General features: G+C 47.4%; 1 protein-coding gene across 7 annotated transcripts in view; it reads left to right on the forward strand.

Moving 5' to 3' along the window:
- The first annotated feature begins 376 nt into the window (after positions 1-376).
- Positions 377-13,002, forward strand: part of KCND3 (potassium voltage-gated channel subfamily D member 3) — a 142,663-nt gene continuing 130,037 nt past the window's right edge. For 2 of the 7 annotated variants that reach the window (XM_069771356.1, XM_069771361.1), the window contains exon 1: positions 10,244-10,464. The gene's annotated coding sequence lies outside the window, so the exon portion shown is untranslated. Of the gene's footprint in view, positions 694-9,964; positions 10,095-10,243; positions 10,465-11,099; positions 11,548-11,575; positions 12,034-13,002 lie in introns of those variants that run through there. The other 5 variants (XM_069771358.1, XM_069771357.1, XM_069771362.1 and 2 more) reach the window with 5 other exon arrangements.

Below are 13,002 nucleotides of genomic sequence, written 5' to 3' on the forward strand. Positions count from 1 at the left end.
TGGCTACAGACCAGCAAAGCACTTAGTGTGTGTTTACCTTTATGCACATTAGCAGACCCTTGACTTGCTGGGCCTTTAGGATCTTCGTTTTAAACATGTGCTTAAATATTCCTGAGCAGGCACCAGAATTCTCCGAGGAGTTGGCACCTTGCAGGGCTGAGTGCTCAGGGTTAGCTTGGATTTACACATCAGCCCTCCGTAGCTCTGCTTTGCCCCAGGGCACACCCCGGCACACCAGTGCATCGTGTCTGCACAGCCGGGATTAATCTGCACGCCATGACCATCAACCAAGTCCCGCTCAGCCATTCCCATGAGATCAGCTTCCCATAGGGACTCCTGAAAATAAGCAGTCATGGGAGTTCAGCTAGCAGATTTACCAGTTCCTTTGCCTGCATGTTTGAGCGCTTTAGATGATTTATCTGCTCAGAAAAGGATTACTTTTGAGCCTCCCTTTGCCAAAAAATGTAAGCCTTATCAAATGGAAATCAGAATCTATTCTTCGGATCAGCAGCCTGGATCAAAGCTGAGGTGGAAAGCAGGTCACATAAAACGCAGACACTTTCATGAATATTTGCCTTGCTTTTCTTTAAGCTTTACATCTGAAGGTCTGATCTTGAACACGCCGAGTGCCTTCACACGGTGCTGCATGCTTCCAACTCCTAACACAGTCAGTAACACAGCCGGGGGAATAAGGTACAGTTTTATTTGGCTTCTGTAGTATATTAGATTGCAAAATACTGAAAAGTTCTGTTTCCTTTCTTTCTGCTGGTGTTTATAATAGCAATAAAGGAATCGTGAGATCCAAATTCCTAGTTATCTGTGTCACTTCTAACCCAGGAGAGTTTAGCCCTGTTCCTCAGCTAACTTCATCACGCAGATGAAGGTAGTATTTCAGGCGGTAGATCTTTGCAACAAACAAAATGTGGAAAAGCTTCTTCAACATTTTGAATACTGAGGAAAAGAGGAATTTTATATGCCTTCATCTGCCATCAGCAGAAATAAAGAGCTGCTTCTCTCTCAACTGGCTGTTCTGAGAAACCGGGCAATGACTGCAAACTCAGAGTTATCCAAATAAGAAGTGGCATAAAATTGTGAGGTTTCATCAATACCAAAGCAATCATTTGGATTGAACTCTATTTGAATGCTATTACATAGATTTATTGCTTGCCATTTAAACATTTCCTATGTTCCTATTTAAGCTGGCTTGTATTATGCCCTGCTACATCATTCTAGAGTGTGCTACTTTTTGCATGTTATTCCTTGCACAGAGAAATACTACACAGTGTTAGAAAATGCATTATCTAAGCATTCAGCTACAACGATGAATGTTATCTTATCCAATTTTAAAAAGGGAGTTAGCGTAACTCATTCCTGGGTGAACAATATGAATTTTCATTCTAGAAGGCTTCCTGGTCAGAGACATGTGCACAGTGATTTTGAAAAACCAAATTCTTTTTTTTATTTGCCAGCTTGTCACCTAATACAAAATCAGAATTACTAATCAGTTTGACCCTGAATTTTGCTATGAGCAAAACCTGTCATATTTAAAAAGATGTGCTGATGTGTCTTGATTAACCTCACCCCTGCCTGTAATAGAAGTAAAATTGTGTTCAACACCAATAAAAAGTTTGCGTATTTGGTGATATTACACATTTTCCTAGTAGAGATAAAAAGCCCAACAGTTGTTATCTTTTTACACTGCAAAGCAAGTGGGATCATGTTTCCAACACCTGCACAATCTTCAGGCAGTTTATCACTTTGACAAGTCAAGTGAGGATTAGTGCTGGGGAAAGCACCGCTCCGCTCAGGCTTTGTTTTCCAGCTGGAGACGACTGCCAACACCCAACTCGGGGGCCATTCTCGTAGGCTATGAAGTATATCGCCAGATGGGACATTGGTAACAAACCAGAAAACCAACAGACAGACAAGGTCTGCTTTCTGCTTTCTTTCAGAAGCTGAGGGTCTTACAAAGTAGAAGCAAACATCAGCAGCGTCCTGGCAAAATGCCTGAATATTCCAAAAACACCTTTAATGAGCTGATCTTCCAGCCTGTTAAGAAGCAAGATCTCCCTCATGTGTGCGTGATCTAAGAGCAAGAGAACCTCCTGCTCAGAGAGATGTTTGCATAAATATCCCCTTTGAGCTTCTTGAGAAGCTTAGATGAGAGATTTTCCATTTGTGAAGAACTTCACTTAAGACTGGACTATCCAAAAATACTAACTGAATTTACTTTCAAGCTCTCAGCTACTGCTTCTGCTGTGAGCAAGTTTAAGTTAATGCATTAACAAAAGCCCTCTTTCTATATCAAAGGTCTGTACTGAGGATTAAGATCTGAATTCCAGGTTAGCCCTTAATGACACACATACACACACAGAAAACCTTCCCTTTAGCTAGATGACTACATCCTGCTATAGCAAGACAGAAATAATGATCTTACTGGATTCAATAATTAAAAAAAAAAAGTCAGATTAAGCTTTAATTCTAGTTACAGAATTTGTCTGCAGGTAAAGTTACTTTTAATCTGTTCCAAGATAAAAGAGTAAATCTACTTCTGCCTACTAGCATTCTGATATATAGAGAGAGGGTTGGTATGATAAATTAGTTTGGGGCTAGAATCCATCTCTGCTTTTTTTTCCCCTCAGCAATGAGTTGGGAACCATCCCCTCCCGACCATTAGGAAACAGTCTGAAAAAACTGCCCCTGTCTGGAGGTCCAAGCTCGCTACGCTCACAGCTAAGACCGCCTTCGCTACAGCAAGCCTGCCGTATAGCTCTGGGCGCACAAGCCAGCCCCAGCACCTGCTGCTGAGGGGCTTCTCCTCCAGACCCTTCGTATCCTTCTAGCACAGACCAGGGCCACTATCCAACAAAAGACAGAGAAATAACAGTCCTCACCTCGTTTACACACATTAAGCCTTCAGCATTTCACTGCTGGGCTCAGTCCTCGTCCGCCCCAGGCAAACAGAGACTGAGGTGGCTCAAAGCCCGCAGCAGCTCTGGTCTCGCCGGCTGCAATGGTGGATCCTACCCAGCTCGTACATGGACAAGCCTTACCGCAGCGCTGGAGGTCGGACATTATTTCTAGTAAGGGCCTCTAACATTGCATTTCTCTACAAGCAGACCAGTAGCATGGCGCCAGGTCTGTCCTGGATCTCTGCCCTGGCTTGAGAGGAGGGCAGGCACCTACAGGGGCAAAGTGGGGCCAGTTCCAAAGAGGACAAGGCTTGCTGCAGAAAGCCTTCATCTCCTCTTCAGTGATTTTTTCAGCTATTTTTATCTTCAATCTGATAATTAAGCAGCAGGAAAAAAAGGGCTTACAAGAAGAGGGCCTTTGATTTTTATTTTCAACATTTTGTCTGTCTCATTAAAAGTTCCATGAGGGAGGCAAGAGCCACCTCTCCAGCGATGCCATCGTCATAGAAACGGAAATTCACCCTTGTAGAAGTCACGGCTAAAAGGGCTGCATGAAGCCACCAGGCTTTGGAAGGAAAGGCAACACCCCCCCTCCCCCCCCCAAAAAAATCAGATTCACAGGGTCAGAGGTCTTGAGCCACACTTAGGAAAGGGGGAGAATGGGGAATGACAGCCTCAGCTCTGCTCTCCAGGAGACACCAGCAGCCCTTCTCCAAAACCACACTCGTGCCACCCTCCGGCTGTGCACGCGGGGAGGGTTCATCTGCCCCGACCCGTACTCACGCGCCTCAAAGCCACCCAAGCAAGTTGCACGAGGAGAAGCAGTCAGCAGACAGGACCTCCCTGTGCACCAAGGGGAGCAAAGCAATCCCACAGCAGGAGCCCAGCATGGCTTCGCCAGCAGAGAAGAGGCTTTCCCCCACCCTCTCCAGCTCCCCGAGAGCCGTCGGGGTGAGCAAGCACCTCCTTCCCCCACCCTAATCAAGAGGTTAGCCGCGGCTGCTATCTTGGCTCTGCTGTGTATTTCCAAGTGTGCTTCATCAAGCCCCAAATGGAAAACAAACACAGGCTTCCTTCCAGAAAAGGGAATTCACTGGGGAGACAGAGTTTGCATCTAGAAAAAGAGCAATTGCCTCCCACAGCAAGAAGATACAAGAAGTGGATCCAAGCAAAAGCGGCAGCAAATCCTTACTACAAGCTCTTTCCAGGAGCCCCTGGTTCTCCCCTCTCTCCCATGTCCTTGCGCAGCTGCCCCATCAGCAATGGGCATCCCACCACAGCCCCGGGTGCCTTTCGGGAGACAAAACTCCAAGCCAGCCGCTTGGGAGGGCACAGGAGCCACAGGCTGCATGGGGTCCCTTCTCTTGACAGCTTCTATACTTTCTTTTTCCCACAAATACTTTAATCTATTTTGTCTCTTATTCCAAAGACATCCAAAGCTCTCCAAGCATGGCAGCAGCAGTATGTAAATTTCTGTAGAGATTTGAAATTGGGGATTAACCTCGCAGGTGCAGGTCCATGACCAGCAGCCACCAGGGTGATGGGCGAGCGTGGTGCCGTGCACAGGGCGGCGAGGGACAGCAGGTCCTTATGGCATGAGCCAGAAGCAAGCCACAGCTCTGCAAATCTAATATGCCACATGGGCACCATAATCTAATTAGTTCTTTGTCCTGCCTGTCTGGGCCATGGGTGCCCAGCACTCACTGCCTGGGTCCAGAGGGACCTCTGCCACAAGGGTGGGAAAGCTCCTTCCCTGGACATAGGGACACCCGGAGAAACAACCTCAGAGCTTGCAGGGAGAAGCTGGCAGCCTCAGCCTTTTATTATCTCCCTTCCCTGCCCAGGCCACACTGATTGATGCTGTAACATAACGAACTCACGTGGTGAATAGCTTATAGCAGGCAGGTGAGCTTAAAAAAAAAACCAAAAACCCAAAAAAAAATGGAAAAAGAAAAAAAGCAAGGCTCCTGGTTCTTACCGGCCAGCCCTGTCATGCTCTTGAGGTACACCTGTGTAAACCACTAACACCTGGGAGCAGCTGGCTTCTACTCCAGTTTGCCCAGGCCAAAGTGCAGGCCTTGGGTGGAGCAGACCCCATTGCTTTTGATGCAACCATATACCCTATATACCGGTCAGCTGAACAAGGACAATCTCTCTCCCAGATTTCTCCTCCCTGCCCCCGTATCTAATATAATAAAAAGGAATCATGATAGTACAGGATTCAATCCCCAGACAATAGCTAGGCAGGCTGTATATTGCTTTATGGCCGTTGACTTGATTTAAAATGCACTCTTAAAAATGAAAGAACAACTCCTTAAATTTGCAGTAAACGTATAGTTCCACAGATCTGATTTACTGGTTATGAGCCACTGAAAAACTGCAATTGCAATTTATTGTATTGTTGACTCTATCAGCAAAACCTTCAGCATCACTCTAGCTCGATAATTTAACATTAATCATTTATTTCAGGTTGGTTTGGGGGTTGGGGTTTTTTTGCTTTTTTTTAATTGGTCTCTCAACTTCCAGGAGATAATGATGATTCCTTTGATGGTGACTGGTTAACCCAATGTCTGTGAGATCAAAGGATCGCAGTTGGCTTGTGCTTTGCTCAGTTCAGAGCTTTTTAGCCTTGGTTGACTCATAACTGCAAGAATTCCCAACTGGCTGGAGGCAGATCATTGCAAAAGAAAGTTGCTGCAGAGCAGTCAGATAAAGAACGATGTGTAAAGTCCTGCCTGGACTGTAAGACACTAAAGTATTAGCAGTAAAGAGTACAGCAAAGCAGCAAAGAATTGATATGCTTTTACAGAGCTTCTAGCTTTAAGCCAATTGTCCTAATTTCCCTGTCATTGGCATTGCTCTGTTCTAACTCTCTTGTCTTCGGTGTATCTACCGCTCATTTACGCAGGACAAGCAAGAGGCACATCAGGCCTGTTACACTGATGGTACAGCAGTATTAGCAAAAAAATGCTTCAAATTCAGGATGGCGAAACTAGACTTCTCTGGCACCGTTCTCTTCAAGGCATAAATAAAGGCAAATCACAGGCAGTATTGTCTCACAAGCAGACGCGGAATACCCAGGCACACTAATTCACTTCTCTGCTAACTGATCTAGCAGCATTGCCTTCTTGCTGCTAACGCATCTCTCCACCTGCTCCTGAACAGCCCTGCGTCCTCTGCTCACTCCAGCTTTGTTTTCCACTTTGCCCTTCCCTACCTGCCTTGTGCAACATGCCCGGTCTCATCTGTAATCAGGACTGTTAACACGATACTCTCATTAGTTAAATGTTTGGATGTTGATAACGTGGAATATGGCCAATTAAGCACAATCCCTGATGAGCTGTTGCAGTGAGTAGCATTGCAAACCTGCCTTGTTATTTCACTCACCCTGTGAAAAGATACTGGAAGAGCAAGCCATGGTATGCACCGGGGAGACACAGGGGACAGTGGACAATAAATCAAAGCCCTGATTCAGTGTCACTACTGTCTTTCAAGGGTCTTTTCCCTCTACTATCATGTGTGATCTTTTCTTGATTCATTAAGGTCAGCTGAGCAGAAAATTTTGCAGCTGCTGGCTAGCTAGCAGAGCTGCTGGACACCATCCATGGCTCTTTCCTCTTCCCTTTTGGAAAGACGTGGCAGAATGCAGCTGCCTGTGAGGCTTTATTTCGGGTTGGAAAATCTCCAAATGTAGAGGGGGAAAAAACTGAACACGCTGTAAATCGGAGATGGCCTTGAACCAACCCCCCTGGTGTCCAAGTACCAACAGGCAGTGAAAGATTGCAGACCGGACAGGGATACGGACTGCCCATCACAGACCGACGTCTCGGACGGACGCATGGGTCTGAGAACCGCACAAGGATGCAAACAGTACCCCTGTAAATTCTGCAGTGTTCCCCAAAGTGGAGCTAATACAACCTCCAGTCATCCTAAATAAATCCCCCAACCCTTAACATCTCCCTGTACAGAACTTTCTTCAAAAGGTGCTTGAAAACGAGTCACTTTTTTCCTTCAGGATTTTTTTAAGCCATTAACAAGATCCCCTTAAAATCTCCTGAGGGATGCTGAGAGAATTTGGGGTTTTCTTTTTTACAAATCTCTGTAAAATGTTTCACATACTGGTTTTGCAAAAACACTAAAGCAGAACTGTGTTATGAAAGACCATTTATTATGGATGCTTTCCCGACTTAATAGTCTAGTTTTCCTTATAAGAAAGCCTGCAAAATTTCGATCCAAATCCAATTTTTGGCAGTTTTTTCTGTGTCAAAATAAATGTTTCACCAGAAGTGTGCTGATAAAAGAAAATTTAGATTAGCCTGAGTGAAGGCCATTTCTGCCCCTAAAGTAGACACTGCGGTTTCCAGTGATAAACTATATACATGAGATAGACATACGAGTGAGCAAGATACTTGAACTCCTTATTTTGCCATGCCTGTGGCATAAAGGCTTCTTAATTCAAGAAAGCGGTAGATATTTTTTATTGGATTTATAGGACGAGATAGAAAGTGCCTTGTGCCTTCCTTCATTTATTCATTTTTAGGACTACCTGTTCTGTGCATTTGTGTACCATGATAAGAAGCCCAAGAGAAATCCTGGAGGGTGGATAGTTGGAGAGATGGATGGATAAAGTTTTGGAGAAATGCCCTATCAGTTTGCTTTACTATGCCAGAGTGATGGGTAGACAGATCAACAAACACGTAACCAGATTGCTCTCACTCCTTATACTTTTGTACAACTTAGTCCTTCAGGAACCATATAGCCATTTATAAATATTTATACATTCTGATAATATACTTTTTGTCAGTAAATATTATTATATTCTTTCTTTAGATGGAAACTAGGAACACAGAGTTTAAGAGACTTAGCCAAGGTCTGAGAGTTTTTGAAAGAAGCAGAGATATATTCCAGCAGCTGTGTTTTCCAGGCTGTTTCAATCACTAGACCACATATATAATTTTAAGGTTACAAAGACTGACTCTTTCGCATAATCATATTAATGATCTTTCTTTAATCTATGCAGGCATTTTCACAAGCTTGGAACCAAAGCAAGGAAACTGTTGGCACAATCTATAGGACATAATCAGACTACAAAGCTACAATGTTATGGCAAGCTGTAATTTCAAGCAACCAAGCTAGCTTTATTACTGCAACTGTCATTACAGAATGCTTATGCAGCATGTCCACGAAGTCAATGGGATATTTAGATGCAGAATTAATGCAGGATAGCGCCCAGTGTAAAGAACAAACACAATAAATAAAGTACACTGTAGAGGCATAGGATATAAATACAGAAGAAAATGGCAGAGCAAAAAAAAAAAAAAAATCAAGTTAACTGTATTTAATATTTATATTTAACCACGCATAGTTTATTCCAATTGTTTCTCTGCGTATGTGGCTTGTTTTAACACTGGCAGGTTCTACTTTTCAGTACTAGAAAGACAAAAAGTTATTCAAAAAGTTTTAATAAAACCTGCAATTGGTGCAGTAGAACCTAAGGAGATATTCCCAGAAAGACAGAGAAAGGGAAAGGCAGGAAGAAAGAGCAAAAGAGAGAGAGGGAAAGACAGAGAGTTAAAGAGAGAAAAAGAGAGAAAGAAACAAAGAAACAAAGAAAAAGATAAATAAAAAGAGAGAGAAGAAGGAGTATTTTGACATCAGACTATCTGCAGCTAGCTTGCTTCTGACTTTCATACTCTATTTAAAAATACAAAATTGGGAGCATTGAAAAAGAGTTCCCAAATTAGCTTTTTAATAGAGATAGGAAGTTAAAAGGGGGCCGAGTCATGGGGGAAAAGCTATTCAGAATCACAGCCAGGCCAGAGCCAGCAAAGAGTGAGGCCAGAGCACGCCTGAGTGAGAGAAGAGTCAGTAAGTTTTATGAAGTGGTGACATTGTAAACCACAGAAAAATCTCTTATACCAGTAAAAGCCAAATGATATTTCTGGTCTTGCTTTCTTCTGAGCATCTGCAAGAGGAAAAGAGCAAGTGGAGACAGAGGAAGTCTTAGAAAAAGGAAAGCAGTTCTGAAGACATCTAATCAGGATGGATTCTGGATGCTTTGGTTTGCTTAAATTCATGCGGCCACTGGAAGTTTCTCATAGAAGTTTTAGGATTCACTTTGCACACCTCTGTTCATGTGTCCAGCATGCAACTATCGGTATCCGTGTTCTAAAGACTATAATACATCGCGTTTGCGTAACCTCAACAACTAGTCTGCAGACATGGTTATGCAGCCTACAAATATTATCAGGGGAAACTGTTTTGGGGGAGGGTTACCCAGGACCTGACCTTGAGAAATTAGGATTATTTTTTAATAACTGCATTGAATTATCAGGGGTTGGACAATGTTGAGACGCTGAACTGGACCGATCAGGGTTCTGGTATCAGAGTTTCCAGATTACATTTTCCAAAGCAGACCACCTGAGTCTTGAAGTGTTTGAGGATTCGGAGGGGTTTTTCTAATTTTTTTTCTTTTTTTTTTTTTTTTAAATAAGGCCTTGCTCTCAGAGCTCTCAGCAGAAAGCCGTCTTATACCGCAGGCACGCAAAACCACCTGGAAAACGGACCCTGGCTGGCGACGGCTCTGCGGACTCCCCGTTTCCCCTACCTCAAACCAGCAGAGGCACACCAGCTCCGCGCCCCCCCCCCCCCCCAGCCCTCCCCTTTCATTCCCCTCGCTCGACGCGACACCCCCGGAGCAGCACCCGCGGGGGTCGCCCCCGCATCGCCTCGCAGCCGCCCGAAACGGGGGGTCCCGCTCCCCGCCGGCCGCCTCCCGCCGCCGAATGCCGGCGGCTCGCTCCGGGTGACACCTGCCGGCGGCTCGGAGGGAGGGAGGCGACGGCGGGGAGGGACGGAGCGGAGCGGAGCGGGGCGGAGGGGAGCGGGGGGGAGGCGGACCGTCTGCGGGGGGAGCCCCCGGTCACCCCGGCCGCCCCCGCCCCGGCCCCGCTGCTGCTGCGCCCCCGCGCCCGGCCGCCCCTCCCCGCGGAGCTGTCCGCCGCGGCGGTGCTGATCGCCGCCGCTCCGTTCCGCTCCGCTCCGCGCCCGCGCACTCCGCTCCGCGCCGCTCCGCGCCGCTCCGCCGGCAGCCGCATGGCAGCGGAGGCGCTGGGCTGGCGGCCGCGGCCGGCAGCGCCGGGCGGGCGGGGCGAGGCGGCGGGGCCGGCGCGCCCTGCGGAGGTGAGCGGGGGGGCGCCGGGATGGGCTGGGGGGGGACACGGGGGGACACGGGGCGCGGGGAGCGGGAGGCGGGGGGGGGGGGGGGGGTCACCTGCGGGCGGGGAGGAGGCAGCCGGCGGGGGGCAGCGAGGGGCAGGAGCCGTGCCCCCCCCCCCCCCCCCGGCTCGCCGCCGCCCCCGCGCCCTCCTCGTCTTCGCCCTCGCCCCCGCTCCGCGCTCTCTCTCTCACGCCCCTCGCCTCTCCCGCTTCTCCTCCCCTCCCTCGGGCCCGTCTGGCGGCCCCGCAGGCCCCCGGCGATAGATGAAAGTGTAGTCCCGAGCCGTGGAAGGACGCGAGGCAATGGCGAGGCAGCCGAGCTCCTGTATTTCATGTAGGTATTTTGCCTTACTTTACGGAAGTCGCTAACTATCGCTGCGGTGCATCAGTCGCTGCCGGCAGCTGCCCAGCAGAGCAGGGCAAGACGGGTTTGCTCGGATTTGGGCGTATAGTTATTTACTTAACGGAGATTCGCCGGCAAACAGATAAACGAGCAAGGATGCCGGGGCTCTGAGCGTGCGGAGTCCAACTTCTGACCGTGGATGAAAGGGGGATGCTGAGGTGGTGCCAGACTGGACTGGTAAGAGCTGCCATGGAGCAGGGCAAGCGAGAACGGCAGGACGAGGGGGAAAGGGGACAGGTGGTGGGAAGGAAGAGGGGAGGAGGAGAGAGCCAAAGATCGGTTTAAGCCTGAATTATTTAATTTTATTCCTCGGGGCAGCCTCCTGCCCTGGCTAAGGTGTTGGTCGTAGGTTCGTGATGCTGGAGGAATAGCTCATTTTCTTGTCCAGGAGAAGGGACCGCTCCTGCACGGTCCCCGCCTGCCCGAGAGTCAGGGACACACGGGGAGCTCCAGGAGGGACCAGTGAAGTTCATCCCATACTTTTCCCCCCTTTATCCCCCCCCCCGCCACTGCTGGCACATTAGCATGCAGGGTAGGCTCTGGGGTGTATTTAACGACTCCATTTGACAGTGCCTCTGCGAGCTCACATCGCCTTTCTTCAGTCTCGCTTCACAGCCTGCCTCCCTGGGACCAGCTGGGTCCATCTCCCTGCTGCATCCAGGCGAGCGGACTCTCCGGGACCCGGGTGCCGTTCCCAGCTGGGTTAGGCAGCGAGAGCAAAGCTCCGAGCGGTACTGGAAGGGGAGGGGGCAAAACGAGGCAAGCTCAGGCGAGAGAGGTAGGGAGAGACTCCGTCTCGGCAGTAATGAGGGAGAAGCTGTTTAGTCATCTCTCTATATATACTTTCACAATGATGATCACATTTACTGATTGCTTCTGACTGCATTTAGAGAGGGAGTCAAGAGGCAGGCAGCACAGTTCACCTTTTATCCGCAGGAGTGACTGCTCCCCCTTCCTTCCAGTTCCCCAGATGTAGCCCTACTTTTGGGTGCTGAGAGTGTCTTTCCTTGCCAGGTAAGGCATCGCTGCGAGCCAGCAAGATGGGGCTCTCTGGGCTGACTGGGAGGGAGGGGAGAAGTTTGCATGCATTTATCCTAAGCCTGTTGCTTTTGCTCCTAAATCTCTCCGACGGACTGAGAGAGTGAATGTTTTGCAGAAAGTTTTATTATCTGATGTGATTGCGAAGGGAAAGGAGTATGTGACTGACAGAGGATATCGAAGCTTTGGCTGACATATTTTGCTTTAAAGCAAATATCTCTCTGCTGTCTGAGCCTGACCCAACAAGGACAGGAAAGGAGAGAACGAATGATCTCAAGGCTCTTCACTCTCATTAGCAGTGTCTCATCAAGAAACTAACAGTATGTTTATCAGTTGCATTTTAAATCATCCCTGCCTGCTTCTAGAAAGGGAAACACTATGAGATTTTTGTTTTGTTTCTGCTTTCATGAGACTATGAAGAGACGTTTATTAAGTATGGCATTGCCAGCGGGAGCTAATGTGGTAAGAATCCATTGTTCATTTCTTGACACTTTAGGTGAATAGAAAAAACTGTGTTCTCTAAAGTTTTCCTCCAGAGCTTTACTGACCTAGCCGTGCCTGTCAGGTTTTTGTTTGAAACTGAGATGGAACCGTGGTGCCCACGACGCGGCTGGAGCGCAGAGGACCTGCGGGAGCCAGCGGTGGTCGGGGAGGGACTCAGCTGGGGTCGGGAGCCCTGGGAGGGGGACAGGGGGCTCAGGCCACAAGCTTTTCTGTCAAATTTGCTTGCACCATTTCACTGTCCTCATAATTATCTAAAGAAAACAGATTCTGCTCTCTATAGATGCTGACTTTTTTAAATCAGAAGGGGGCAAATTATTTTATTTCGTGTACCAGGTCTTCTGAATGTCATCAGCAAGGTACTAATCTTTTGTTAACTAGTTCCTTTCAAATTACATGCAGAAATTGCAGTAATTGAAATGAGGAATACGTGTATAGCTAAACATATGCTTGTTAGGACTAAAGTGCATCTGTTTGCTATGTGAGCTGAAGAGACTGTCAACTGTACAGTAGATTTTGAGCCTGGCCAATTGCTTTCCGGCCTAAAAAGACTAGTTAGCAGTTACCAAACCCCAGGCATGCAGAAAAGGAGGATTCTTTCCACATTCTCTAGATAAACCAGTTACTTCACATTTTTTACTCAGCTTAGTTTGTGCAGCTCTGAATTACAAATCCAGTTCTCTCTCTCTTAATTTTCTGTCTCTTACTTTGGGGAGGGGTGGAGTTCCAAGGACTCATGGACAAGAACAAGCAAAACCTCTGTGATAGGGGATTTCATTACTCTTTTCCCTCTCAGTCTTTCAGACAATTTATAGCTGAAAAAGACTCTCTTTTTGTGTATTTTGAGGATCAAATGGGACAGACTTAATGTAACTTTGAAAATTAACCTGGGTGCACTACATTTTCTTAACCAGCTGCATCTCTTGGTCA

Source organism: Haliaeetus albicilla, chromosome 26, assembly GCF_947461875.1.
Source record: "Haliaeetus albicilla chromosome 26, bHalAlb1.1, whole genome shotgun sequence".
NCBI lineage: Eukaryota > Metazoa > Chordata > Aves > Accipitriformes > Accipitridae > Haliaeetus > Haliaeetus albicilla.